The sequence below is a fragment of the Bidens hawaiensis genome, unplaced genomic scaffold, assembly GCF_021521415.1.
Source record: "Bidens hawaiensis isolate Kalapana, Puna unplaced genomic scaffold, B.hawaiensis_p1.1 tig00042490_1, whole genome shotgun sequence".
NCBI lineage: Eukaryota > Viridiplantae > Streptophyta > Magnoliopsida > Asterales > Asteraceae > Bidens > Bidens hawaiensis.
Window position 1 is genome coordinate 163,568 of NW_027497536.1, and position 7,179 is coordinate 170,746.

Genomic DNA, 7,179 nt, shown 5'->3' on the forward strand with positions numbered 1-7,179 from the left:
TAGGTGTAGTCATTAAAACTTGACCTTGTAATTTTCTTTTCATGTTTTTGTAATCACCATTTTGAATATTAATGAAAAGAACTCCCTGGGTTGATAATATCGTTGTGAAATATCTTCTCTTTGAACTTGTGCAAGTTGAATTGATTGTACTGATGACGTGGCGGAGAGAAGATTCTAGGCGGGGGCTGATAAGACGTTTGTTCGACAGCCTGTAACCACTTTTTCGAATTTCCCGCCAGACATGTCAATCATCCCCTGGCCCTTATTTTCTCTTTCCTCTGTTAGTCAGACGGTCGCATTAATTGCGATGAGTATAAATAAGCCTTGATGTCTCCACCCATTCTTATTGTTTACATATTTTTCCCTTAAATCATACCAGAGGATTCTACTTTCTCATATCTGTCTTAAATATTTCGATTTCGATGGCTGCTCAGAAGAAGAATCCTCCTTCTATTAATGAGGTTGGATGTGACATTAAAGAAAAAGATTTCGAAGATGTTAAGAACGTGTATGGCTTTCCGTCGGACTGGGAAGCCGAACGTCCGGCAAAGGGAGCCATCGCGACTGCACCGCCTCTGAAGAAGATGGCAGTATATCTTGACCATTTTACCACGGGTAACTTCCGGTTGCCCGTGACGAAATTCGTAAGGTCCGTTATGAAAAAATACGGACTTCATTTATCCCAAATTCACCCGTTTGGGATGCTTCGGATTCGGCATTTCGAATTCTGTTGCCAATCTCACAATTACGAGCCATCCGTCAATACGTTAACCATTTTCTACAAGATGACATATCGTGACAGGTGGTATGGCTTCGCTACTACCGGGAAAGGTTCGATTGGCTTCGAATGGATCCGGAGTATCCATGGATGGAAATCCAAGTTCTTTTGGATTCGGGAAGATGTCATCCCGTTTACAGTGACTCGACGGAAGCCGGAAGATCCACTTCCTGAGATTCCTGATATTGAATACACGGGGCACAAGTGGTTCGACACTTTGACCCAGACGCCTACACCTACGCGTCCTATTCATGAAGGTGCCATGGTACATGCGAACATGAGCCGTTTTTGGCATTTCCCTCAATTAGAACCGTATTACGAGGGAACCGGTGGACGTAAGTATGTTGGTAATTCGTTCTCAGTATCCTTCCTTGCGGTAACTTTGTTGTTTTCTCGTGTAGGTGAATGTTCTGTATTCAACACTCTCTTGGACCGTAAGGGAGGTATGATGGTGCGTCACGAAATTGATCAAAGGGATACACCGTTCTTGGAGCGCACTCGAGTTTACTTCCTATGCTCCACTACCCTGAGCTCGGAGCCTATAGTTTCTGAGGCGATGTATGCTCAAGGTGAGGAGTTGGTCAAAAAGTGCGAAGGTATTTCCCAACCTTGACCTATAATTGCCGCTACTTCGAGCGGAGTGATAGTACTACTTTCATCTAGCGAGGAGTCGTCATTCTGCGAGGGAGGGTTATCGAGTGGTGCTACTAACCTTTCGCATTCGTTTGTAGGTTTGACCCGTAAGCAATATTTGAAGGCCATCACCGATCCGTCATCGTGTGAGGAAGGTGGTCCTCAATCTGTTGAGGATGAACCTCAGGTTGCGGAAGCGGGTGCTTCAAAGGCTGCCGGTAAACGGAAAGCACAAGCTTCTGATGCCGTGCCTAAGAAGAAGAAAAAGAAGAAGACCAAGGTTGATGTCCTGGATCTGGGCACTCGTCTTCAGGAACTTTCTGCCCGTGATGTTTCGAAAGGTAGAACTTGGTCCCTTACGATTATTCCTCAATCTCTCGCTTCTAGGTAACTTGAAGGTTTTTATTTCAGGTTTGAAGGATTCTGCTACTACCGAACTCCCGACTCCACCCACTTCACCAATGAACACTGTTCAAGAGCCGATCGATTTATCGGAATCTTCTCCAATTAAGGACAAAGAGGTTGGTGAAGCTGATCGGTTCCACACATCTCCACCCCATCATGAGCATATCTTCGGAGATCAGGGTGGAGTCAGTGTGCTTAAACGCGAGGGGCAGGCTTCCTCCTCTCAAGTGGGTGAGGATGCTGCTCCGTATCATCCCCGATGGACGTTACGGCGGAACTCAGTACTGAGTAATGCGGATGTTTGCCAGGAATATCTCGACGAAAGTCTTTCTCCTGCAGAGAAGGAACGACAACGTCGCCGCATCCGCCAAGAGCTGTTCGACTCCAACTCTTATCATGTGGCGAACGCTGTGTCTACCAACCAGGAACTTCGCCGGGATTGGCTAGCTATGAATGATGAGTTGGAGGAGACCGAACGGAATTAGCTTGGGGCCAAGAAAGAGGCTCTTAAAGCGCTGACCGACGCCCAAGATAGTCATCGGGCTATGGAAGTAGCGAAAGTCGCACAATTTGCTGCTGAAGAAGCTAAGACTACTCTCCAGAAACAACTGGATGATCAGGCTGAGCTTATTAAGACCCTTCAAGCCGACTCAGTGGCCAAAGATCAACGCTTGTCCGACCTGAATGTCAAGAATCGAGACCAAGCTCTGGAATGTGCTGGTCATAAAATGGATCTTATCCGGGCTCAGACGGATAAAAAATGGCTCTTAACGACAACGATTCCCAAGGTATCGAGTCTTATTATTAATACAAGTGATTCGGGTTAATATGTGCTTACTTATGCTTGTATGATTTAACAGGTTATTACTAACGTCCGGAATAGTGATGATCTTGGGAATTGTGTTGCGGTGCCTCTTCGTGCCTCCGAGTAAGCTGGTCGCAAAATGGGCTTTGAAGAAGGATATGAGTTTGGCTCAGCCTCCCGGCTTCCGCACGAATATGCGTTTGCCGATAAGGATACCGCCTCTATCCTTATTGAGAAGACCAAGGAGTTTGATACCCTGAAGTTTTCTCTTTCTGACCATATATCGGAACTTGCGGACAAGGAAGATGCCATAGATCAATTAAAAGAACTATTGGATCTTGATGAGGACGAAGAAGATGAGGCCGATGACACCGCGGAGGATGAAGACGTCGCTCCATAAGTATATATATCATTATTTTAAATACTTCTTTTCCTTGTAATCTCTTTTGACTGTTTAATAAGAAGTCTTTCTTCCTTCCGGTGCACTTTGTCTTATGTTCCATAATAAAAGTGTCTACCCGGAACTTCGTTTTTGTCAATAAAAGATTACAACTCAACATTGAATTAACTGAACATTTTCCGATCGTTGGGCGTAAGCCATCTTACAATAAAAGAAATTGCATAGCTTGATAGTCTATGTGGACACGCAGGCCAAAAACAAAGGAGCAAATGAAGTTGCTACATATAATATTTCTTTAACTGTGCTACGTTCCAAGTTCGAGGGATTTCAGTTCCATCTAACTTCTCTAACTTGTAGGCACCTTTGGATAATGCTTGTTTGGTTCTATAAGGTCCCTCCAAAGTTGGGGCTAACTTGCCTGGAGGCTCCTGACCGGAAGCCTCGTTGTTGCGGAAGACAAAGTCTGCCGCATCGAATTCGCATGACTGGACCCGCGAGTTGCAGTACTTCTGAAGCTGTCACTTGTAATTGTGCTCGCGGATCGATGCTAATTCTCTTCTTTCTTCCAGTAAATCGAGATTCATCCTAAGTTCGTGATCATTATCATCAATCAGTAGAACCCTTGCGGACGGAATTCCGATCTCCGCGGCGATCATGGCTTCAGTGGCATAGGTTAGGCTAAAGGGTGTCTCCAAATTACTGAGTTCTTTTGGGTGCGGAAGGCCCAGAGTACATGAGGCAATTCATCCACCCAAACCGTTCATTTCGTCCCTAGCCTTGCCTTGATCCCTTCCTTGATAGTTCGGTTGGTCCTTTCGACCTGACCATTTGCTTGCGGATGAGCTACAGATGTGAAGGTTTGAATGACTTGAAGCTCTTTCAGCCATTCCTGTAGTCCGCTATTAGCAAATTGAGCCCCATTATCACTTACCAATTCTTGTGGGAGACCAAACCGGCAAATGATGAATTCCCAAAGGAATTTTTTCACGCTTGAAGCCGTGATTGATGCTACTGGTTTGGCTTCCACCCACTTGGTGAAGTAATCAATGGCCACTATCAAGAATTTGACTCGTCCCGGGGCTTCTGGGAAAGGTCCCATGATATCAATAGCCCATTTTTGGAATGGCCAGGAAGATGTTACTGGAATCAACTCGTTCTTTGGACGCAGGGTGTTGGGGGTATGACGCTGGCATGAGTCACACTTTCTGATTTCTTGCACAACATCTAAATGCATGCCGGGCCAATAATACCCTGCGTTCATAATCTTTGCAACCGTCATCCTTGGTCCCGCGTGTAATCCGCAAATGCCTTCATGGATTTCTCTGATTAGGTAATTTGGGTCTTCCGCGTCTACACAGCGCAATAGTGGACCAAGAAATGAGCTCCGGTATAAGATACCTTCAGTCAACTGGTAATTCAGAGCTTTGTGTTTAATCTTCCGAGCCTCAGCCTTTCCTGCTGGTAGTGCTCCGGAAGATAGGTAAGCTACAATGGGTGACATCCAAGACTCGACACCAGTTTGAATTACTGGGACTTGATTTTGTGGAACTGATGGATGGTTTAGAACTCCTACACGAATATCTTTGGCGATATGGTCAAAATTCGTTGAAGCCAGTTTGCTAAGAGCGTCCGCCGATTTGTTCTCGCTTCTCTTAATGTGGACAATGTTGAAGGAAGAAAACTAGCGAATCAAGACCCTTTCTTGTGACAAATAAGAAGCCATGACATCGTTTTTGGCTTCGTATGTCCCGTTTATTTGTCCCGCAATTAGCATAGAATCCACCCGAGCTTCTAAATGTTTCACCCCAAGCTTTTTTGCTATCCGCAGTCCAGCCAGGAAGGCTTCATATTCCGCCTCATTGTTCGTACTTTTGAAGTCCAACTTGATGGTGTACGTAAATTCATGCCCCTCAGGGTTAACTAGACTTAAACATGCACCCAGCCCTTCTGTGTTTCAAGCTCCGTCCATGAATAATGACCAAATTTGTCCTTGTTCCGGAGGTGCTTGGGGTTGTTGTTCGATTAAACATTCTTGCTCTTTGTACTGCGTAACCTCTGTGACGAAGTCCGCGAGTATCTGCCCCTTGATCGCTGGTTTGGGCTTATATTTAATCGAGTGTTCACCTAATTCAATAGCCCACTTTGCCTGTCGTCCGGACAACTCAGGTTTACTCAACACGTTCTTGAGTTTGTATCCGGTTAATACATTGATAGGGTGGCCCTGGAAATATCTGCGGAGCCTTCTGGCGGCATAAACCAATGCCAAAACCAGCTTTTCCAACATCGAATATCTTGTTTCCGGGTCTGATAGCGTTCTACTGACGTAGTAGATTGGTGTCTGAACATTTTTCCTATCTGTCAGTAGGACCGCTCCCACGACAATGTCGGATGCTGACATATATAGTGTTAATGGTTCACCCGCGTGCGGAGCAGTAAGTGCGGGTAATTCCATTAAACACTTCTTGACTTAATGCTTGTTTGGCTTCCAAAGTCCACCTGAACTGTGCCTTTTTGAGGCAATTCCTTAATGTTGAGATGAACGGGTAAGATTTAGCAGCGTGGTTTGCCAAAAACCTATTTATGCTACTAATCTGCCGTTGAGTGTTTGAACTTGTTTGAGAGATTCAGGGGATGGCATACGGGCTATTGCTTGAACCTTGTCTGGGTTGGCTTTAAAGCCCATGTCTGTAACGATTACCCTGAGGAAATTCCCTTCCTCCATCCCGAAGGAGCACTTTGCTGGGTTGAGTTTCATGTTGATGCTTCTCAGAGTTTCAAAAGTTTCCTCTATGTCCCTCAACATTTGATCCTCTTCAGTGCTCTTGATTACCAAATCATCCATATAGACATCCAGTTTCCGACTTATTTGTCTTTTGAAAGCCTGATCCATTAGTCGTTGGTATGTGGCTCCCGCATTCTTTAACCCGAGAGGCATCATTCTATAACAGAATGTTCCTTGGTCAGTGCGGAACGTTGTCTTGTCCTCGTCACCAGCTGCCATATGGATTTGATGATACCCTTTATAGGAATCGAGGAAGCATTTGAATTTGAATGGGGGCCACAGTGTCTACCTTCAGGTCGATCTCCGGAAGTGGGTAACAATCTTTCGGACATGCTTTGTTTAAATCTTTATAATCTATACACATCCTCCACGTTTCGTTGCCTTTTGGGACGATTACTGGGTTAGCTACCCATGTTTGGTATTTGATCTCTCTTATAATCCCAGCATGAAGAAGATCTTGCACTTGTTCATTCATGGCCTTCGTTTGTTCCGGGCCCATCTTTCTCTTCTTTTGCCCAATTGGGGTGATTAATGGATTCACCTTCAACTTGTGTCCTGAAATGCTCCGCGGGATACCGGTCATGTCCCGCGGGCTGCCAAGCAAAAATGTTGATGTTTTTGACCAATAGTTGTTTCAGAAAGGTTCGGACGATTTCGGAAATGGACGGACCAATTATCACGGTTTGGTCCGGAAACTTTTTATTGAGGATCCATTTCTCTGGTTCAGCCCTCTGAGCTTGTCTTGGGACCTTGCTTGGTCTTGAACTTTCAGTTGTAAAACAATGTCGGTTCACGTGATTATTGCCACGCCGGTGTGAGTAGGAACTCCTACTGCGCCATGGGCTGTGGACGAATGGGCATTGAAGTCTCCAATTGCTTCTCGTCCTAGGATAATGTCATGTTTAGAAGTTGCTGGTAGAACCAAAAATTCAACTTCCTCTGTTCTTGAATGTGTCCTGTCACTTAGTGTTACCAGGAATGATATCACCCCGCGCGGGTGCATTATCTCTCCCCCGAAACCTGAGACGGGAGCATGAATTGGCTGTAATCTTTCCTTGTCTTCCTCATCCAATTGTTCAAAACATTGTTCGTACATGATGTCGGAAGTACTGCCCGTGTCAAAAAACACATACTGTGACCGGTTAGTGTCCGAACTCAGCAGTTATTATCAGCGGGTTTTGTTACACGGACCACCTTTGATCCGAGGAAAGATTACCGGCTCACTTTTCCACTCTTCCTCCGAACAATTTCTTCGTTTCCCTTTACCCGAATGTCTCCTTGAATCATGTGGACATTTTGATCTTTGATTTGTCTTTTTGCTGACCTTGGTTATCCCTTGCGGGAGGCTTGCTAGTCTCTGCCCTTGTGCCTTTAAC